This window comes from Pelophylax lessonae (genome assembly GCF_965119305.1).
Source record: "Pelophylax lessonae genome assembly, chromosome: 2".
Taxonomy (NCBI): Eukaryota; Metazoa; Chordata; class Amphibia; order Anura; family Ranidae; genus Pelophylax; species Pelophylax lessonae.
Genome location: NC_138769.1, coordinates 290,695,557 through 290,719,920, shown reverse-complemented (window position 1 = coordinate 290,719,920; position 24,364 = coordinate 290,695,557). Strand labels below are relative to the sequence as shown.

General features: G+C 44.2%; 1 protein-coding gene across 5 annotated transcripts in view; it reads right to left on the bottom strand.

Moving 5' to 3' along the window:
* NFYA (nuclear transcription factor Y subunit alpha) overlaps positions 1-5,857 on the bottom strand; it is a 34,747-nt gene extending 28,890 nt beyond the window's left edge. For 3 of the 5 annotated variants that reach the window (XM_082247792.1, XM_082247794.1, XM_082247795.1), the window contains exon 1: positions 5,725-5,857. The gene's annotated coding sequence lies outside the window, so the exon portion shown is untranslated. The other 2 variants (XM_082247793.1, XM_082247796.1) reach the window with 2 other exon arrangements.
* Positions 5,858-24,364: the final 18,507 nt, after the last annotated feature.

Here is a 24,364-nt window from a genome sequence, read left to right as displayed (position 1 = left end):
CCGGGCCACAGATGGGCAAGCAGAGCCCGGGATACATAGTGGGGGGGGGGGGGGGGAAACACGTGCGGGGTGTGTGGAAGCATTCGGGTGACATCACATTTTTGTTCATGAGAAATTTATCTCTTTAAAATCCTATGGAACTTCTTATACCAATGCGCTGTGGATGTGGTGCGTTTTGAAAGTCATTTACGCTGCATGTTACAAAAAAGTGCACTTACTTATTGAAATGCATGGAAAACACATCAAACACAGGTGCATGATGGCCGTCAGGCAACCAGAAAACACACCAAAAACATATATGCATTTTTACTACGTTTTTTTCAATGGAGCAGTGTGAAAGAACCCTTAGCCCCCGTTCACATCGGCATGATTTGACAGGTTAAATCGCAGTCCAATTCGGGCAATGGGAATGTCCCAATCGGTGCAACGCCACACCGTTTTCTAAAAGTAGTTTCTGCACTACTTTTGGTGACTTCAATAGACATCTGTGCATGAACTCGCACAGAGGTCTTTCAAGTCACCCCTGAAGTCGGACTGAAATGTAGCTTTGAAATTGTGTGAGTTTAGATGAAGTCGCATGATTTCAAAGCAGTGTTCAGTGTGAATGAAGGTAAGGGCTCTTTCACACAGTCTGTCCGTCAGACAGACTTCATTAATCTCAGCGGGGGAATCGATCCGCCAATCCCCCACTGAGCAGAAGAATGAAAGCTGTGTCTCCGCGCTGTGTGCGGAGACACAGCTGTCAGGTCCCCATGCATCTCTATGGGGGAATCGGATGGGAACGGACCGTCGATCCGTTCTCATCCAATCCGATGGACGGGTGGAAAATAGGGTTTCCATCCGTCCAGATTTGACAGGTTGGATGTCAGCGGACATGTCTCATCACACACGGAGGCAAGTACATTAGGGACCAGGGAGTGGGGAGGGTGTAGAGCAGGGATCCTCAAACTACAACCCTCCAGGTGTTGCGGAACTACACATCCCATGAGGCATTGTAAAACTGACATTCACAGACATGACAAAGCATCATGGGAATTGTAGTTCCTGAACAACTGGAGGGCCATAGCTTGAAGTCCCCTGGTGTAAAATGTTAGATCACCTTTTCATTTTTTTGAGAAGGTGAACTAACCCTTTAAAAAACGAAGAGGCGGACTATTACCCTCTGAAAAGCAATCAACTGTGGATCGCTTTCCAGATTGGTGGCAAGCACTGCCTTTCGTGGCTTTGAAACATCACTGCTTTTAGTTGGTCACATTAGGGCTCTTTCACATGGGCGTATCAATTCGGTCACATTTTTTGCACTGAGAAAAAAAAAAAAACTGTAGAAGACACAGGGTGTCCCTAAAAGTCTCCAAACATAGGGAAAATTATTATTATACATTTGTTATACTTACAGATAACCTAAAAATGCTGCAGTTGTAAATAAAGGTACATTTAGCTACAATTTTTCAACCGTTGGAACACTATAGCAGTGATAGCGAACCTTGGCACCCCAGAGGTTTTGGAAATACATTTCCCATGATGCTCCACTACACTGCAGAGTGCATGAGCATTATGGGAAATGTAGTTCCAAAACCTCTGGGGTGCCAAGGTTCGCTATCACTGCTCTATAGATTCAGAATACATCAGTTTGCACAGCTGTCTTCCGTTCAGTTTACATCCATTTTTTTTTTTTTTTGCTGTTGTTACAGAAACCAATCAGAGGTGACTAAAGTATAAAGAAAAAAGGTTTCTTGGCTAAAAACCAACATAAAAGTAACCAGCATAAACAGACCGAATCTGTTAACGTCCCTTCAGATCCCTCGAAGAGCCGGTTCACACTGAGGCGACACGGCTTCGGGGGGCGACTTGCAGGGACTTAACATAATGGAAGTCTATGCAATTCGCTCCGAGGTCGCCCCAAAGTAGTACAGGACCCTTTTTCTTAGAACGGGTCCTGTACTACTCAATGGACCGCGACTTGTCAGGCTGACAAGTCGCCTGACAAGTCGCGGCAGTGTGAATGGGTTCTAAATGGAAAATTATGCAGTCTTGTCTAGTTTAGAAACAAAAACACACACACCTGAATAGAGACAGATGATCTGATTACATGCGCCTGCCCATAGACATGCTTTGCAGTTCAGTCTGGATCTGTGTGAAAAATTACAGGATTTCCACAGGGCCTCTCCTATCCTCTGGAACTCCCTACCCCAATCTGTCCCGACTATTTCCTACTCTATCCATTTTTAGAGGATCCCTAAAAACCTCTCTACAGAGAAGTCGATCCTGCCTCAACCTTACAACTGTACTTTTATTTCTCCATTAGCTCATCCCCCACAATTACCTTTTTGTATCTCCTGAACCTCCATGAGATTGTAAGCTCTAAACATGGGGATTCCCAAACTACAGCCCTCCAGCTGTTGCAGAACTACACATCCCATGAGGCATTGTAAAACTCTGACATTCACAGACATGACTAGGCATGATGGGAATTGTAGTTCCTGAACAACTGGAGGGCCATAGTTTGGAGGGCCCTCTAAACCCTACTGTATTAAATTGTAATTTTACCATCTGCCCTCACCTTGTAAAGCGCTGCGTAAACTGTTTGCGCTTTACAAATCCTGTATAATAACTGCCAGATGGATCTAGACTGAGGCCTAGTTAACATCTATGCAGGTTGCCATTGATGCATTTTCCCAGGGGTCTGTTGTCTTGAAAGAAATAAAAAAAAAAAAAAAAACATTGAAGATGCAAGCACTGCTTTCCATTGAAGTATATGGAACCAAAACCACAACCTGTTGTGGGAAAAAAAAAAATAAAAATGTCTGACACTTCCCAAAAAACGCACCAGTATGAAAGGCACAGATGTGAACCAAAAGAAGCCATGTTAAAAGGACTGTAATGCATTTCTGCAAACTCATAGAAAAGAGTATAGGTGTGAGCCAGGCCTGAACACCCTGAAGTGTCCCATCGGTCATATCTTGGACTGGATTGAACCTTTGAGGCACAGTCACGTGATGCTGGTCCTTACCGAGGCGTAACGCACAATTTCTTGTCTCGTCTTTCTCCTAGCAACAAAAACGCTCAAGCATGACAAATACCCAAACAAAACAAATATTAAAAATGCTCCAAAAACACTTGAAGAAGCTGAGGTGTGACCCCAGCCTAAGAGAAAACAGATTGTGTCATGTTCCTGCAGGGAAGGATGCAGCCAGGAGCATGTACTGGGAGACAAGGAGACAGGTCAGGCCAGACCCCCGAATACCTATAGGGATACATACAGGTCTAGTCCCATACACCTCATACGTATAGGGATACATACAGGTCTAGTCCCATATACCTCATACGTATAGGGATACATACAGGTCTAGTCCCTTATACTTCATACGTATAGGGATACATACAGGTCTAGTTCCATATACCTCATACGTATAGGGATACATGCAGGTCTAGTCCCATATACTTCATACGTATAGGGATACATACAGGTCTAGTCCCATATACTTCATACGTATAGGGATACATACAAGTCTAGTCCCATATACCTCATACGTATAGGGATACATGCAGGTCTAGTCCCATATACCTCATACGTATAGGGATACATACAGGTCTAGTCCCTTATACTTCATACGTATAGGGATACATACAGGTCTAGTTCCATATACCTCATACGTATAGGGATACATGCAGGTCTAGTCCCATATACTTCATACGTATAGGGATACATACAGGTCTAGTCCCATATACTTCATACGTATAGGGATACATACAAGTCTAGTCCCATATACCTCATACGTATAGGGATACATGCAGGTCTAGTCCCATATACCTCATACGTATAGGGATACATACAGGTCTAGTCCCTTATACTTCATACGTATAGGGATACATACAGGTCTAGTTCCATATACCTCATACGTATAGGGATACATGCAGGTCTAGTCCCATATACTTCATACGTATAGGGATACATGCAGGTCTAGTCCCATATACTTCATACGTATAGGGATACATACAAGTCTAGTCCCATATACCTCATACGTATAGGGATACATGCAGGTCTAGTCCCATATACCTCATACGTATAGGGATACATACAGGTCTAGTCCCTTATACTTCATACGTATAGGGATACATACAGGTCTAGTTCCATATACCTCATACGTATAGGGATACATGCAGGTCTAGTCCCATATACTTCATACGTATAGGGATACATACAGGTCTAGTCCCATATACTTCATACGTATAGGGATACATACAAGTCTAGTCCCATATACCTCATACGTATAGGGATACATGCAGGTCTAGTCCCATATACCTCATACGTATAGGGATACATGCAGGTCTAGTCCCATATACCTCATACGTATAGGGATACATGCAGGTCTAGTCCCATATACCTCATACGTATAGGGATACATGCAGGTCTAGTCCCATATACCTCATACGTATAGGGATACATACAGGTCTAGTCCCTTATACTTCATACGTATAGGGATACATGCAGGTCTAGTCCCATACACCTCATACGTATAGGGATACATACAAGTCTAGTCCCATATACTTCATACGTATAGGGATACATACAGGTCTAGTCCCATATACCTCATACGTATAGGGATACATACAGGTCTAGTCCCATATACCTCATACGTATAGGGATACATACAGGTCTAGTCCCATATACTTCATACGTATAGGGATACATGCAGGTCTAGTCCCATATACTTCATACGTATAGGGATACATACAGGTCTAGTCCCATATACTTCATACGTATAGGGATACATACAAGTCTAGTCCCATATACTTCATACGTATAGGGATACATACAAGTCTAGTCCCATATACTTCATACGTATAGGGATACATACAAGTCTAGTCCCATATACTTCATACGTATAGGGATACATACAGGTCTAGTCCCATATACCTCATACGTATAGGGATACATACAGGTCTAGTCCCATATACCTCATACGTATAGGGATACATACAGGTCTAGTCCCATATACCTCATACGTATAGGGATACATGCAGGTCTAGTCCCATATACTTCATACGTATAGGGATACATACAAGTCTAGTCCCATATACTTCATACGTATAGGGATACATACAGGTCTAGTCCCATATACTTCATACGTATAGGGATACATACAGGTCTAGTCCCATATACCTCATACGTATAGGGATACATACAAGTCTAGTCCCATATACTTCATACGTATAGGGATACATACAGGTCTAGTCCCATATACCTCATACGTATAGGGATACATACAGGTCTAGTCCCATATACTTCATACGTATAGGGATACATACAGGTCTAGTCCCATATACCTCATACGTATAGGGATACATACAGGTCTAGTCCCATATACCTCATACGTATAGGGATACATGCAGGTCTAGTCCCATAGACTGGACTTGTAGTCTAGCCATGTCTCTGTTCACTTCCCCGGAGCTCCCATTCCATGCAGGGACATCACTCAGCTCTTCATTGTATTGTCTGCTCTCTCGCTCTCCCATAGCCCGCTCGGCTAACATGACTCCACGTCTGTGCTGTGTACACTGAACACGGCTTTTGTCATGCTTCGGCCGAATGTTTCTCCCCTAGTCATCCCGGATTGGCTATTTATGTTATTGCCATATACATGGGTGTTATTGGCTGTGCGGCTCAGGTCATGTATCTCCCTCCCCGTTGTGTTATTGGCTCTCTCCCCCGGTCCTACTCACCACTTCTCCCGGTCTCGGTTCTTCTCTCCGCTCTGATTGGTTCCAGAACCGGAGCACAGAGTCCAATCAGCGCTTTAGACACAAAATGGCGGAAGGACAAAGGCGCCGAAAGGCTACCCCGACTACGCAAGCGCGGCTAGCTACGCCCCCGAAACGGCGCAAGCGCGACAAGAGCGAGCCAGACGATCAGCCCACTTCTTCTTTTGCGCATGCGTGCTAGGGTATTACTGCTGCAAAATCTATAATGGCATTCAGGGAGGCGCGTTGTACATGTTGTGTTACCGCCCTATGCAAGAAAAAAAACAAAACAGAAGTAGGCGACAGTCATGAATGTTTGGAAGGGTAGGCTCGGAGCGATGTCATGGCTGTTATTTTGTGGACGAGAAGCCATTCTTGTGTGAAGAATACAAATGACTGAGGGTGCGCCTTCTTTTTGCTTTGTGCGATTTACAGTGATTTTCTAAGGTCTTTATTCTAGGTGGAGCTAAATACGAAGAGGGAAGATTTGCTATTATAGTTAGAACACTTATGCTAATGGTATGTAACAAATGTGCAATACCAAAAAAACAATCTGCCATAAAACATCAAAATGAATAACCAGAAAACAAAAAGTATATATCAAATGTGCACAACATTAATAATAACGTGCTTAAAGTGGAGTTCCACCCTAATTTTATACTTACCTCCATCTTCTCGCTCCGGGTCACCTGAAAAACAAATGGCTAATCGCATTTTTATTTTTTTTTTTACTTACCTCGTAGCGAAGAAAATATACTTACCTTACTTCCTCCTTCCTCGGCCGCGGCCCTTCGTCACTTCCTGGCTCTGCAATGATTCCTGGGAGCTGAACGTCATCGCTCCCAGGAATCATTGCACCGGCCCGACGTCAGTTCCGGGGCGCGCGCGTCATCCCCTTCTAAACAGCTTCTGGGCGTGCCCAGAAGCTGTGGAGGGATGACGCGCGCGCCCCGGAAGTGACAGCGGGGCCGGCGCAGGGCATCGTGGGACCGAAGAAGGCGGAAGAGGACGCAGAAGAGGATCGCGCTGGCTTCAAGCTGCCCACATCTGAGATGGCAGCGCTGGACAAGACTTTTTCAAGGTAAGTATTTGTCCTAACAGGTAAGTGCAACCCGGGACAGATCAGAGGCTAGCCATTGTGGAATGCACTAGCCCTGACTGTCCCGGGGGTATTTAAAAAAAAAAAATTCCAGGGTGGAACTCCGCTTTAAAGAGGAAGTAAACCCTCCTCTGACACTTTTACCTATGGGTAAGCCTATGATAAGGCTTACCTATAGGTACTGTAAATATCTCCTAAACATGTACCATTTAGGAGATATTTACCTTACATGCAGCCAGTGACGTCACTGGCGCATGCGCTCTGAAGGAACGGCCTCTGGTGCCGTTCCTTCAGAGTCCCGTGACGTGACCGTCGGCTCCCGCGTGCGTGCGCGGGAGTGACGTCACCGCGGCTCCGGTCAATCAGCTGGCCGGATACCGTGATCCCGGAAGACGGGCGACTGAACATGTCGCCCGTCATACAGGTGAGTGAGCGGCACGGCGGGGGCTCGTTCTAAGGTAAGTATTTCATAATGAGCTAGTATGCGATGCATACTAGCTCATTATGTCTTTGTCTTTCAGGTTGTAAAAAAACAAACAAACATTTAAACGAGTTTACAACCTCTTTAAACATGAAAGTAAATAAGGTGTGTTATAGTATAACAAAGTCTATTGATGAAATCCTGTCAAATCACAAAAAATCCTTGAGACAAGTGAGTGAAGAAGCTGCAAATTCCACACATATGAGCAGTATCCATGTATCACTTGCCCCCCCCCAATGTAGTTGCACTCACCAGATGGATCTCCCCATTCAAGGGGTAGCCCGCATTCACAGTACCAATGACTGTCTGTGGCTTTTTCCAATAATGCCTCTGTTTCCTTAAAGAGGTTGTAAACCTCCAAAAAAATCTGAAAGACAAAGGCATAATGAGCTGGTATGCATCGCATACTAGCTCATTATGAAATACTTACCTTAGAACAAAGCCCCCGAACCGCAGCCCGTACACTGCTGCCACGGCCGACATGTTAACCCATCTTCCTTCCCAGTTTGTGTCCTCTGGCCATCTGATTGGCCGAAGCTGCGATGACGTCACTTCCGCGCATTCGCACAGGAGCCGGTGTTCCTTTAGAGTCCATGTGCCAGTGATATCACTGGCTGCATGCAAAGTAAATATCTCCTAAACTGTGCATGTTTAGGAGATATATACAGTACCTATAGGTAAGCCTTATCATAGCTTTACTTCCTTTTTAGCGTACTTTGCCTCAGTGGTAAAAAGTAAAAGTAATAGGAGCCTCCATAGTGTGAATACTGTAAAACGTATTTATTTAAAAGATAATAATTGCACTTACATCAAGATAAAATTAATCTGTGTTCATATATTATGAAAAGACCAGGAAGTCCGGAGCTCTCTGTGTTCCTTAGACTCAAACTGGATGTGATGCAATGACTCTCTAGCTCCACCTTACGGCCACTTCGGATGACGTCTTGAGTGACGAAACCTGTAAGGTGGAGCTAGAACGTCATTGCGTCACTTCCGTTTTGAGTCTGTGGAGCACAAGGAGCTTTAGACTTCCTGGTCTTTTCATATATACGAACGCAGATTAGTTTTATCTTGATGTAAGTGTAATATTTATCTTTTAACCACTTGCCTTCTGTGCACTTAAACACCCTTCCCATCCAGGCCAATTTTCAGCTTTCAGCGCTGTCACACTTTGAATGACAATTGCGCGGTCATGCTACACTGTACCCATATGAAATCTTTATCATTTTTTTCACACAAATAGAGCTTTCTTTTGATGGTATTTAATCACCGCTGGGTTTTTTATTTTTTACAAAAAAAAAGAAAAAAGACAGAAAATTTTGAAAAAAAAAAAAAGTTTTTCTTATTTTCTGCGAGGAAATTTTGAGAATAAATTTTTCTCCTTTACTGATGTGCGCTGATGAGGCGGCACTGATGGGCACTGATAGGCTGCACTGATGGGCACTGATGAGGTGGCACTTATGGGCACTGATGAGGTGGCACTTATGGGCACTGATGAGGAGGTACTAATATGCGGCACTGATGAGCACTGATAGGCGGCATTGATAGGCGGCACTGAGAGGCAGCACTGATAGGCGGCACTGCTGGGCACTGAGAGGTGGCACTGCTGGGCACTGAGAGGCGGCACTGATGGGCACTGATAGGCGGCACTGATGGGCATTGGCGGATGGCACTGGACACTGACGGGTGGCACTGATGAGCGGCACTGATGGGCAGCACCATCAGTGCCCACACTCAGTGCCCATAGTGCTGCCAGTCAGTGCTCATCAGTGCTTAGATGAGCAGGCACTGATGGGCACTGACTAGCAGCACTATGGGCACTGATTGTGGGCATTGATGGGGGGCACTGATGGGGGGGCACTGTGTGTGTGTTTTTACCTTTAGTAATCAGGGCACTGGTGATCAGTGCCCTGATTACATTCTCCTGTGTCCCCGGCGCTGTGAGGCTCCCCCTCCTTCCTCACACTGCAGGCTCTGTGTGAGGAAGGAGCGCCGGCGATGAGAGATGATCTCATATGTTTACATATGAGATCATCGCTCATTGGACGGCCCGATCACGTGGTGAATGGCCGCTGTGATTGGCCATTCACCACGTTCTGTGATCGGCCGTGTCCAAGGGACACGGCCGACACAGATTTCCCCCGCAGCGTGCTCGCGGGAGCGTGCGGGGGGCGTGTCACTGGGAGGCCGTTTAAAAACGGCCTCCCGAAAATTCGAGTCCGCGCTGCAGCCGTATATAGGCTGTAGCGCGGATGGGGGAAGGTTAAATAGATACGGTTTACGGTATTCACACTATGAAGTCTTTTGTAATAGTATCCGATTTGTCTGCCGCAATATGGCAGTCCCGCTATAAGTCGCTGATCACCGCCATTACTAGTTAAAAAATAAAAATTCCATACCTATATCCCATAGTTTGTAGACACTATAACTTTTGCGCAAACCAATCAATATACTTTTTTTGGGAATTTTCTTTTACCAAAAATATGCAGCAGAATACATATTGGTCTAAAATGATGTTGAAATTTGATTTTTTTTTACATTTTCTTTATTGGATATGTATTTTCAAAATTGTTGATCTTTTTTTGTTTATCGCAAAAAAAAAAAAAAAAAACACAGAGGAGATCAAGTAACACACAAAGGAAGCGCTATTTGTGGGGGGAAAAAAAGACATAAAATTCTCTGGGGTACAGTGTCGCATGACCACGCAATTGTCAGTTACTGTAACAAAGTGCCGTATCAAAAAAAATGTCCTGGTCATCAAAGGGGTAAATCTTCTGGAGCTGAAGTGGGTAACATTACATTGGCGCCTGCAGCAGATCGCACAAGTAGTGCATTTTGAGCGTGATGAAGGAAATGCGCACCGCATTCTGATGTGAACCAGCCCTAACACATTATAACCTTCCCCACTGTATTTACCTCCGTGGTTGATGACTGAGCTATTAGTGCCCATGCAGCTGGTGTAGCAGTCTAGGGATTTAAAAACCCCAATCATCTCCCTTTTCTCTGTTCAGCACTTCAAGGACAGACTAGATTAATGACCAATTTAGAATTGCTCCGATACATGCCCGAAGTGCTGGAGAAAGAAGACATACAGTAGATGAGTGGGGTTTTTTAATTCCCTGGACTGCTACACCAGCTGCATGGGCAAACCTTTTTATAAATATGAAGCAGTCACAAGACCATCATCCGTGTTATGTATATAGAGATAGAGAAACAGTTGTGTTGGACTATACAGGCCAGAAAGGAGTACTGAACACCATTTGATAAAATAAAATGTATTAGACAATTGAAAAAATTGTAAAAAAAGAAATGCTAAATATGCATTGTGTATACATTCAGTAACGCTTTATATGTATACATGTGGCCAGGATTATGATTTTACAACATGTACTCTGAGAGTGGTTCATATAAAACCGATGCGTTTCGCTAAGACTTAGCTTCCTCAGGGTTTAGGGAACCAGAGTTGTACCTCTCTATAACAGAAAAACATAGTGTTACTTTCCATACTATCTAATATTTTATACATTTATACTGTAGATATTTAGAGATAGTAATCACATACAGTCAGGTCCATAAATATTGGGACATCGACACAATTCTAATCTTTTTGGCTCTATACACCACCACAATGGATTTGAAATGAAACAAGATGTGCTTTAACTGCAGACTTTCAGCTTTAATTTGAGGGTATTTACATCCAAATCAGGTAAAAGGTGTAGGAATTACAACAGTTTGTATATGTGCCTCCCACTTTTTAAGGGACCTAAAGTAATGGGACATTTGGCTGCTCAGCTGTTCCATGGCCAAGTGTGTGTTATTCCCTCATTATCCCATTTACAAGGAGCAGATAAAAGACCCAGAGTTCATTTCAAGTGTGCTATTTGCATTTGGAATCTGTTGCTGTCAACTCTCAATATGAGATCTAAAGAGCTGTCACTATCTGTGAAGCAAGCCATCATTAGGCTGAAAAAACAAAACAAACCCATCAGAGAGATAGCAAAAACATTAGGTGTGGCCAAATCAACTGTTTGGAACACCCTTAAAAAGAAAGAACGCACCGGTGAGCTCAGCAACACCAAAAGACCCGGAAAACCACGGAAAACAACTGTGGTGGATGACCCAAGAATTCTTTCCCTGGTAAAGAAAACACCCTTCACAACAGTTGGCCAGATCAAGAACACTCTCCAGGAGGTAGGTGTATGTGTGTCAAAGTTAACAATCAAGAGAAGACTTCACCAGAGTGAATACAGAGGGTTCACCACAAGATGTAAATCATTGGTGAGCCTCAAAAACAGTAAGGCCAGATTAGAGTTTGCCAAACAACATCTAAAAAAGCCTTCACAGTTCTGGAACAACATCCTATGGACAGATGAGACCAAGATCAACTTGTACCAGAGTGATGGGAAGAGAAGAGTATGGAGAAGGAGAGGAACTGCTCATGATCCAAAGCATACCACCTCATCAATGAAGCATGGTGGTGGTAGTGTCATGGCGTGGGCATGTATGGCTGCCAATGGAACTGGTTCTCTTGTATTTATTGATGATGTGACTGCTGACAAAAGAAGCAGGATGAATTCTGAAGTGTTTCGGGCAATATTATCTGCTCATATTCAGCCAAATGCTTCAGAACTCATTGGACAGCGCTTCACAGTGGAGATGGACAATGACCCAAAGCATACTGAAAAAGCAAAGAGTTTTTTAAGGGAAAGAAGTGGAATGTTATGCAATGGCCAAGTCACCTGACCTGAAACTGAAGGGAAAATGCCCCAAGAACAAGCAGGAACTGAAGACAGTTGCAGTAGAGGCCTGGCAGAGCATCACCAGGGATGAAACCCAGCGTCTGGTGATGTCTATGCGATCTAGACTTCAGGCTGTAATTGACTGCAAAGGATTTGCAACCAAGTATTAAAAAGTGAAAGTTTGATTTATGATTGTTAATCTGTCCCATTACTTTTGGTCCCTTAAAAAGTGGGAGGCACATATACAAACTGTTGTAATTCCTACACCATTCACTTGATTTGGATGTAAATACCCTCAAATTAAAGCTGAAAGTCTGCAGTTAAAGCACATCATGTTTGTTTCATTTCAATTCCATTGTGGTGGTGTAAAGAGCCAAAAATATTAGAATTGTGTGGATGTCCCAATATTTATGGACCTGACTGTAGCTTGTATACAATCCTATAGATAGTATGTAATCGTATGTCACCCACCTCAGGGCCAGCTACATATGAGCATTTCCTATATACCCCAACAGCCGAGGGGGTGCTGATACATATGTAGCTGGCCCTGAGGTGGGTGGCATACGAATACATACTATCTATAGGATTGTATACAAACTATGTGATTACTATCTATAAATATCTATATGTATAAAATATTAGATAGTATGGAAAGTAACAATATGTTTTTCTGTTATAGAGAGGTACAAATCTGATTCCCTATTCCCCTAAGAAGCTAAGTCTTAGCGAAACGCGTCGGTTTTATATGAACCACTGTCAGAGTGTCACTGCCACATGTATTGTATACTTATAAAGCGTTACTGAATGTATACACAACGCATATTTAGCAGTGTTCAAGTACTCCTTTCTGGCCTGTATAGTCCAACAGAACTGTTTATCTCAGCTGCATGGGCACTGACAGCTCATTACCCACAGAGGTAAGTACAGTGGTGACTGAGGGGTAGGGCGTAGAGTGTTAGTCCACTATTTCATTTTTTCCCCCTTCATCTTCTAGGACAGCTACAGCTGTGTCCAAAAGTTTTCAGAATTACACAAATATTCATGTTCACAAGGCCTGCGCCTCAGTTTTTATGATAGCAATTTGCATATACTCCAGAATGTTATGAAAAGTGGTCAGATGATCTGTAGGTAATTGCAAAGTCCTTCTTTGCCATTAAAATGAACTTAAATCCCATAAAAAAACACTGCATTTGTGAAGAAAGCTTCAGCAATAGCCCACCTTACGCCAGGACTGTCTCATACAGTTGATTCCGCTGTGGGATCGGGGCACCACCAGTGCAGAGCTTGCTCATGGCAGCAGGCAGGTGTGAGTGCATCGGCACGCACAGTGAGGAGAAGACTTTTGGACAAAATTTGACAAACTCAACTTGGATGCCAAATTTGGCCAAAGCTTTTTCTAAATATGGCCATAGAACACTGTCGAACGCTTTATGTATATCAAGGCTTAACATCATGACTGGGTTTTTCAATAGGTTTGCATCTTGGACTACATTGCAGGCCAATCTTATGTTATCAGTAATCTGTCTTGAGTTTATAAACCCGGTTTGGTCCGGGGAGATCAAGGAAGTGATAACTCCCTGATGACAAGTGCTTAGCTAGTATCCTACCGAACAGCTTCAGATCATTGTTAATCACCAAAATCGGGCGATAATTCTGAGGGAAATTGTGATTTTTTTTTATGTTTGGGTATAAGGGTCATGTTTGCTAGCAGCATGTCATCAGGGAATTGATGGCCTTCCAATATGAAATTAAACAGTTTGGATAGGTGGGGGGGCAAGGATATCTTTAAATTTCTTATAACAAAGAACGGAGAACCCATCCGGGCCTGGGGCTTTGGAAGTCTGCAAGGATGCTATGATTTTGGAAATTTCCTCGAATGTACAAGGAGCATTCAGGGCGCCAAGTTGTGATTCTGTCAGTTGGGGAAGCGGGAGGTCCTCCAACCAATCAAATGAGGCCGGACATGGCAGGGCCATGGGGGGGGAGAGAAGTTTCCTATAGAAATCTGAGAATATCTGAAGGGCATCCTGTGGATGGGTCACTGCCTGACCCGCTGCATTTCTAAGTTTGTATACATGTGGCGGCTGGAGGGACTGATGTAGTTTCTTTGTAAACATGGAAGAGACCATATTGCTGTATAGTAAGAAATGGGCTTTCAACCACCTAGAGATTTTTCTGTATCTTCCGAGAGTAGGGTTTCTAGAGCAGCGCGTTGCCTCCTTTGAGAACTTTAGAATGACAAAATGCATCAGGAGGGGCTAGCCGAGCGTCTTACGTCACACCCGGAAGTCTAAGCACGGCCATCTTTTTGGTTTGCGGAAGGAACACTGCGGGACAGACTCAGGCTGATTACTATCTGCTGTGATATGTGCTTGTTATACATCAAATGGGTGAGTGCATAATTGTGTGTATATACCCAAATAAAGGTTGTTTAAAGATAATGCACTATGGGCCTGTCCCTTTTGTTTAATATCACCCAATACATGTGAGATGCGGCACCTATGGGAGTCTGAATAGGATTGTACAACAACATCTTGAAGCGGAAGCGCTGGGAGCTGTACGATTCTGTGAAAGGTTGCAGTGGTCCTTAACCACTCACTGCTCCAGATCCACTTTTGTCCGGTAAGAGGCAGTATATGGTGCCTGGGAATTCACTCTGTCTTTGTCGGTTTATCACCTGGGTGGATGTCCTATTAGTACCTCCCACATCTTGTATTGCTGCATTGACATACTATTGCTATCAAGATTCTCCAGTTTTCTACGCATATTGAGCAATTGATTGCATGTGGACTGTTGGGACTTATTCTTCACTAGTTTTAGCGCAACTCTATTTTTGATATATACAGATTTACATACCAGTGTTTTGAGTTTGCTGCTATAAAGGCGCTGGTATTTATTGCATTTTATATTTGTGTAAGTATATCTTGGGAGTGAGATTTGCTATGTATATGATATAATCTGTCCAAATCTTGGGTGAGGGAGCAGATCTCTTGAAGCTTTTGCTTCTTTCTTTGGGATGCAAGGTAAATAAAGTGTCGTCCTCGTAGGACAGCCTTATAGGCTGCCCAAAGTGATGTCGGGGAGATGTTGTCAGTGTTGTTAAGTTGAAAATACTCCTGCTGGTGGGAGTTGTTGAGGCATCAGTATTATTATTATACAGAATTTATATAACGCCAACAGTTTGCGCAGCGCTTTACAATGTGGGGGAAGACAATACAGTTATAGTACAATTAAATACAGGAGGAATCAGAGGGCCCTGCTCGTTAGAGCTTACAGTCTAGAAAGAAGTGAATCATTCATGCACCAGCTTGCCACACCTGGGTTGAGTCCTATATGTGATGTGTGAAAAGGTACAAAAGGTACAAATGTGTATTCGGGCTTTGGAGGAGTTTGCCACCATTATCGGGGAGCAAAAAATGTAGTTCAGTCTAGAATAGCTATTATGGACTGGGGAATAGTATGTGTATTCTCGTGCCCCTATGTTATGTGCCCTCCAGGAGTCGATAAGCTGGGAAGAATCTAACAATTTTTTGAGGGTCTTAGGGAAGGCATTTGTATGACTGGTCACACGGCTTCTGTCTAGCCTGGGGTGTGCCACAAGGTGGAAGTCTCCTCCAACCACCACATGTGGAGAGTGGCAACTATCTAGGACCGCAAAGAAGGTCTTAAAAAACATGGCCTGCGATTTGTTTGGCGCATATACAACCGCCAACGTAATGCCTTTACCATGTAGGGTGCCCTTCAATATCAAGAACCTACTGTCTGGATCCCTATAAGTATGTTGAACCTCAAATTGTAACAGATGTTTTGTAAAAATGGCCACCCCCCTAGACCTGGACCCATAGGTTGTGAAAAAAAATTGTCTATAGTATTTATCAAAGTATACGGGGTGAGAACTGTTCGAAAAATGGGTCTCCTGTAATAGGAGTATATCAGCACCCAGTCTGTAAGCCTGAAATGCTTTTTTACATTTTTGGGGAGAATTGAAACCCTTAACATTGTGGGTGATTATTTGCAGATCCATGCTAACAAATTAGTTTGTCTATGAACCGACACAGAGTCCAGGTCCAGAGAGGCACCCACACCGAGCCACCCCAACGATACACTAGAGCCAGCTGGTGAATGGTAGGTCTTGAGAACCCAACATGATAGTAATCTAGTGAGAAGGCTAATACATGAGAATTGATAGCGCATTAAAAGACCAAATATAAAACAAACATTTTCAACAACCTGAGAAACGGGGTCGGAGGACAAAGGTGCCCCTGGCCAAAGACATTCTGGAAGCTGGACTACGTAGTCCATTACTCTGCAAAGACTCTCATTGTGCAGAACTCCCGAGCAACGTGTCTAGCGAGTCATTGAGTACAGTTAGGCACTCCAGTGAGTAGTGAAAATGATGGTATCCACTCAAGGTACAGTGGCGAAAGTTTGTATTAATGTGCATAAAGAAGCCAAGGAAAGATGGAAAAATCTCCAAAAGGCATCAAATTACAGATTAGACATTCTTATAATATGTGTAAAACGTGAACTTAAAACCCGCGCTAAAATTATACTAATATAGAAAAGTGCTACCTGAAACTGCTGCCCACTTAGGTAAAAATCCAAGATGAGATTAAAATATTATATGACAGCGCTACCAGGAAAGTGATAATTAAATGTAATCCTCAAATAGTGATCAATCCATGTCCATGGTTGTTAAGGCTTGATTACCTATAACATCTGGTGAGTGGATCCCCAAAAGGGGCCGTTTGGAGCACTTTTTACCACAGTGTGAAGCACCTTTTGTCCAGCACCGCATTTGAATGCACTAATGGACTTATAATTTTGGACTGCACTTTACTTTACACTGAATCACTTTAACACTTAGCATTGTTTATTGCACTTTATATTGTGATACATATTAATTTTTATGGTCATATTTTAGCACAAAGCATTTTGCACTTTGCATTGTGATATATATTAATTTTTATTGTCATATTTATTATCAAGTGCACTTTATATTGATCACTATTTGAGGATTACATTTATTTATCACTTTCCTGGTAGCACTGTCATGTAATATTTTCTTCTTCTTTTCATTCTTATAATATGTCAACAAAAGTTAGATTTTATTTCCATCATTTACACTTTCAAAATAACAGAAAACAAAAAAATGGCGTCTGCAAAAGTTTGGGCACCCTGCAGAATTTATAGCATGCACTGCCCCCTTTGCAAGGCTGAGACCTGCCAGTGTCATGGATTGTCCTCAATCATCGTCTGGGAAGACCAGGTGATGTCAATCTCAAAGGTTTTATATGCCCAGACTCATCTGACCTTGCCCCAACAATCAGCACCATGGGATCTTCTAAGCAGTTGTCTAGAAACTGGAAACTGAAAATAGTTGACACTCACAAAGCTGGAGAAGGCTATAAGAAGATAGTAAAGCATTTTCAGATGTCAATATCCTCTGTTCGGGATGTAATTAAGAAATGGCAGTCATCAGGAACAGTGGAAGTTAAAGCAAGATCTGGAAGACCAAGAAAAATATCAGACAGAACAGCTCGCAGGATTGTGAGAAAAACAATTCAAAACCCACGTTTGACTGCACGATCCCTCCAGAAAGATCTGGCAGACACTGGAGTTGTGGTACACTATTCCACTATAAAGAGATACTTCAACAAATATGGTCTTCATGGAAGAGTCATCAGAAGAAAACCTCTTCTAAGTCCTCACTACAAAAATCAGCCTTTTCAAATGAACATATAGACAAGCCTGATGCATTTTGGAAACAAGTTTTGTGGACCGATGAGGTTAAAATTTAACTTTTTGGCCAGAATGAGCAAAGGTACGTTTGGAGAAGAAGGGGCACAGAATTTAATGAAAAGAACCTCTGTCCAACTGTTAAGCATGGGGGTGGATCAATCATGCTTTGGGGTTGTATTGCAGCCAGTGGCACAGGGAACATCTCACGAGTAGAAGGAAAAATGGATTCAATAAAATTTCAGCAAATTTTGGACGGTAACTTGATGGCATCTGTGAAAAAGCTGAAGTTAAAGAGAGGATGGCTTCTACAAATGGATAATGATCCTAAACACACCTCAAAATCTACGGGGGATTGCATCAAGAGGCGGAAACTGAAGGTTTTGCCATGGCCTTCACAATCTCCTGACCTCAACATAATTGAAAATCTATGGATAGACCTTAAAAGAGCAGTGTGTGACAGACAGCCCAGAAATCTCAAAGAACTGGAAGACTTTTGTAAGGAAGAATGGGCAAAAATACCTCAAACAAGAATTGAAAGACTCTTGGCTGGCTACAAAAAGCGTTTACAAGCTGTGATACTTGCCAAAGGGGGCAGTACAAGATATTAATTCTGCAGGTTGCCCAAACTTTTGCAGACGCCATTTTTTTGTTTTCTGTTACTTTGAAAGTGTAAATGATGGAAATAAAATCTAACTTTTGTTGACATATAAAAATGTCTAATCTGTAATTTGATGCCTTTTGGAGATTTTTCCATCTTTCCTTGGCTTCTTTATGCACATTAATATAAATTTTTACCTGGGGTACCCAAACTTTCGATCCCCACTGTACCTACAACACTCAGATGTGTCTGTAAAGAGGGGGGCAAACAAACGGGTGGTACTGTATCGCCAACCTAACTGGTAATTAACCAGTGATAATGTGTATGCCAACACCGTTTTAATTGTCTCATTGTCCGGTCAAAGGAAACATTAAATTGCTTAAATATTGAGAACATGAAACCGACGTAGCAGTCTCGGAAAATTCAAGTCTATGGGCCTCCGGCTTCAGGGCATTGTCTGAGGCGAGTTCTACTTGGCGAGGGGGTGGCCCAAACTGCAGAGGGACGGGTAGCCGATGGGATCCTCGGTAGCTCCTCTGCTGCTAGTAGGACAAGCTTTAACAGAAGCTCTCTCCCCTCCTGCACATTAAACACCTTCGGGACCTGCAGCTTAAAGGGGAACCCTCACCTATAGCGAATCCTGGCCTGTTAGAGAACCGAGGTGATCTTCATCTTGCGTCTTTTTTCCAGTGTGGTCGGGGAAATATCTGGATAAAGTTGGATCACAGTGCCATCCAGCTGAATATGGTGGTTGGATCGGGATGCCCACAGGATCTCTTCCTTAATAAGGAAGTCCTTAAGGCAAAGGCACTATGTCCCTAGGTGGCTTGTCAGGTGGGGGTTTAAGGCAAGATGGATCCTTTCATATACAAAGGAGGAGAGAGAGGCTTCAGGGAGCAGAGAGAGGAACAGTTTTTGTATGGCTTCTTGCAGGTCAGTGACGGTCTCCGGAACCCCATGGATTCTAAGGTTATTACATCTGTTTCTGTTGTCCAAGTCTTACAAGTGGGCCTGGAGTTGGACTACAGTCTCTGATAGGGATTCATGTTCTTTCCGCAGATCAGAATATGCGAGATGCAGTTCGTCATGCTTGGTCTTGAGTATATCCGTGCTGAGAGCAGCCAGTTCCTTCATTTATTTGCCATTTTCTCATATATAGCAGTGAGACTGTCATCTAGGTCTGCTTTGGTAAGTTGCAGTCCATACTCCCTGTCTGCAGAATGTGCCGGAGAGGCAGCGGGATCCGAGACCTTCGCGTTGGGAGGATCTGCCTTGGCGCCTCTTGGTGCATGTTTGTTTGTTCCTGTACACAGAGGAGGTATGTAGTAAGTGACCTTTGAGCGGTCTTCTGGTTCTGGGGTGTCGGCATGCACTGAACTTTCCCACAGGGGTGTGTGAGAAAATAGGATAAAAATAAGTGCTATATAGCCCTGGGGTGTCGACAGATTGGCCGGTACCTACGGAGCTCTGACTAAGGACTTCCTTCCAGTTTTGCACCGCGCATACGCCCCCCACTGCAAAATTTTTAATGATCAGCTTGGACCAATGGTGCTTTACCATTGGTCCAAGGCTCCAAGCTGTCCATTGAGTTAAGTGCCTCCGACAAGAAATCAGAAGCACTGTGAGCTCATCCTCTGTCTGCTGCAAACAGATTCTGATAGGCATGCTCAAGGAGCCCCGTATCTCCGGAACCATAGGTACTAGGAGCTCGATCATTTTTTTTTTTTATGTTCATGGCAGGGGAGGCTCTGCTCTTCCTGGCACAGACATATTGAAGCCATCCTAAAAAAATCTTTTATATCTGTGTAATAGTAGTGTAAATGGAACATCGCTCACTAATTTTCCAAATCCTCCTTTGTAGTACAACACAAATTTAGTAGACCCCTTTAAACTCTCTAACGTACAGCGTGACCTTAAGTATGCACATCAGTTATTTTCCGATGATGCATTCAAATTGTTTTACACTAGGGGGGCAGAGTTTGGGCCTCCAAATACTTATTTTTGGCTTGTGAGAGGAAGTTAAAGACTCAGTGGCAAACAGATATACAGTAATACCTTGGTTTGCGAGCATAATTCGTTCCAGCAGCATACTTGTAATCCAAAGCACTCGTATATCAAAGCAAATTTTCCCATAAGAAATAATGAAAACTCAGATACTTTTTTCCACAACCATTTACTGGTATAAATAAAGATATGCTGCTGTCATATCTAAAGTACAGTACTGTACAGTATAAGCATGCCATCCCCTCTTTTAATAACATTATGTGTCCCTGTGTCTGTACTGTATATAAAAGATGCTGACTTCTCCTGTATCAGAGCATCTGCCGGTGCTCACGGGACTCCTCGGCTCTCTGCTTCTCTCCTCCCCTCCTCCCCGGATGATGTCAGCAGGAGTGCTCGGCCCCACCCGCCAGGGAGAGCAGAGAGACGAGGAGTCACATGAGCGCCGAGAGACACTATGATACAGTAGAAATCAGCATCTTTTACATACAGTACAGGCACAGGGACACAATGTTATGTAACAGAGGGGATGGCATGCTTATACTGTACTAAATAACTTTACCATTGTGAGTCTAATACTGCTCGTATATCAATACAAGACAGCGCTTGTGGGGGGGGGGGGGGGGTGGGCGTGAAGACGCACTATAGGTGAGCTCCTCCGGAGGACCCTTTCATTCACTACTACCAGCGCTTTATTATACCGTGAATCTCTTCATTCACTATGGGTAAATGCACCAGACGGTCCCTACCCAACCTTTCCTGGTGGCGGAACCAGAGGAATCACTAGACACAGGGGATCTGGCCTGTTCGCCTCGTATAGGTGGCTCCGCCTCCCGCCAACGTCCTCCTTCGTGCCACAGCTCCCCGGCTTCCTCGTATGGCTCGGGCAGAGAGGGCTGCTCTCTGCAGAGATCGGAGGTGGCTGCATTGGTCAGTGGTCTCCCTACTAAAATAGAACTTGCCCCTATGCTCCACTGCCTTGAAAAAGCCATTAAAAAAGAGGTTTCAGCAGTACGCTCTTACCTATTTCAAGTTTTGCATAGAGTGGAGGAGACAGAGTCAGGTAGACCACCACACATCGGCCATAAGGGACCTACAGCAGCACTCCAGACGTATGGCAATTGCTCACAGGATGGCTTTAAACAAAATATAGGATCAAGGGAACAGGAATTGGAGGAACAACATCCGGATCCGCGGCCTCCCTGAAGCGACTAAAGATGATGATTTACTAGCCACCATCTGTGGCATATTTAACAAACTGCTGGGTAACCCCTTGGATCATCCTATCAAGATAGACAGAGCCCACTGAGCCCTCAGGCCGGGGAATATATCTTCTGATCTGCCCCGTAATGTGATCTGGCGGGTCCATTTCTTTGAAGAAAAGAAATAAATTATGGCCAAGGCTAGGGAGGCCACATCTCTGGACTTTGATGGAGCAGTGCTCTCATTCTTCCGTGATCTAGCTAGGGAAACTCTGGAACGCTGCCGGCCCTCTGCCCTTTAACGGAGAAACTCCACCAAAATGCTCTATCCTACCGCTGGGGGTTCCCGGCTTGCCTCATCGCTTCCAGAGACGGCCGCACTGCCAGTCTGCGGTTCCCTGAAGATTTGGAGAAGTTCTGCATGGACCTCAACATCTCACCTCCAGAACTCTTAGGTTGGCAAGATGACATCCCCGTGTTTGAAACCCTCCTGGAGCAGCAATGGCATAAGGTCCCCAAGAAACACCGAACGGCCACCCCATCCTCTGCTCACAAGAATGGGTGACTGCACCTGAACAACAATTTTGTTCTCCTCCCGCACTCTGCGACGGTGTTTACACTTTTTCACTGACACCCACTCTTTCAACACAGTCAGGTTTTGTTTTTTCTTCTTCTTTAACATTCCCAAGGTTTGATTACTGTTATTACTGTCAACCCAGGTTCACCTACAGAGGTGGCTTGTCATGCCTGTTCTAGCATGAGCTAATACTCTATTCCATTTTTCCTTTACATTGCTGGTTTATTATTATTAAGATGTTATATGCAAGGTCTCCTTCGGGGGGCGTACCTGCATGATTTTCATATACCCCCTTAGAGGTAGAGCTCGCCATCCTCCTCGCCTCCCCCCTACATCCGTCGCTTCAGCGGGGGATGGGGCGGACCTGCTGGTTGGCGATTCCCTGCCTTTGCACGGCTATTGTTTGCATGCCCTTCATGGTTGTTTTCTTTTTTATTCTTTCTTAATGTCCTACCTCATTTTTATTTATGACTGTCTATGTTTATATTTCAATGTTTTTATTGAAGTTTTTTGGTAAAGAAAAGTGTTAACAGTGCACTAGGAGCCAACGTGGCTCAATTATTTCTTACGTATACAGTAAATATCTCAGAAAACAAGACATACATTGGTGCCAATGCAAAAAAAGAAAAAAAAACACACAGAAGCAAAATGGGCAGTCAATAAGACTGCAAACTAAAACGTAAACTTAAGTTAGGCATCCAACCAACAGTGTGAAAGCACATCGACACATAGACAGACAGACAGCGACCCCGCTATTACATCCTACAGGACCGCCGGTCCGGGCCCGACCCTCCAATGGCGCCCCTACGGGAACTCACTGCGCCCTTCCAGAGGGGACGAACCCCAACCCCAACCCCCGTATCAAATCCTCCACTAGTGGGGGGCACAGCCTGTCTTCCAGGCACTGTCAAAAAAAAAAAAAAAAATACCAGAAATTAAGAGAAAAAAGAAAAGATAGATAGAGGGAAAGGGACCAGACTGGGGGAAAAGGAGGAAACCGCAGAGGAGAGCAGCAGGAATGGAAGAGTGAAAGAGAAGAAAGAAAGAGACATCGGCGGCTATGGGGAAAATAGAAAGTCGAGGGTCGACATCTAGGCCCCGCCCGCCCCACCGGGGGAAATTCCCCCCGCAACAACTCATCCAAGGCTACCAAGGCACCCAAGCACCCCTATGAGGGGCCCACCAGGTATCTTATCCAGGGGTCCCAAATCTTGTCAAACATGCGCATCCTATCATTCAATATTGCCACCATCCGTTCATTTAACATGATCCAGGTCAGTTTGGCTTTCAAGAGCTCAAATGGCACCACTGGGGTTCGCCACGAGCGGGCTATGGCTATTTTAGCGGCTGTGAACACAAAGGCAATGAGGCGCTTAGCGGGCTTAGTTGCTCCCTCCACTGGTTTACCCAGAAGAGCATTATGGGGGTCTTTCTCTAAATTGACTTGAGTCAAGGAGTAAACAAAATTGTAGACTCGGATCCAAAATCGGCGGACTTTCGGGCAAGTCCACCACGTGTGGAGCACCGTGCCCGCCTGGCCACATCCCCGAAAACAATTGGGGGATGCAGTGCTCACCGCCGCTGCCAACCTGACCGGAACCATGTACCAACGCAAAAACACCTTAAAGTTTGCTTCTATCAAGGAAGTATTAAGTATAGATCTAGAGTTAAACTGTGCTAAACACTCCACTCCGCCCTGTCCAGAGACTCTCCCAGATCCTCCTCCCAGCGTAACATGTATGGTAGTTTATTATCATCTCCGTGGAGTATATTATAAATCGTAGATATGTAGCTTTTTTGCTTATCTATTGTGCGGCAAAGATACTCCATTGGTGTGGAGGTAGTGATATCGCTTTTTCGCCTAAGGGAGGCTGCGAAATGGGAGATCTGGGCGTAGCGAAAGTACTCCCCCTCTGGGAGGGAATACTTCTCTTGAAGTTCGGACCTGGTAAGTAGTCCTCGGTGGTCGCATAAGTCCGCCAACCTGAGAAGCCCCTTGTTTGTCCACCAGTCAAACATTGCCGGGGTCAGACCCGGCGGAAACAAAGGGTTGCCCAGTAGGGGCGCCAGTGGAGCGTGGAGGGACTTAAAGGAGCGCCTGCCCGACAGCCTATCCCAAACCCCCAGGGAGTGGGAGAGGGCAGGACAGAGCACCCCCGGTCTGTCCCTAGCTCTTAACCACA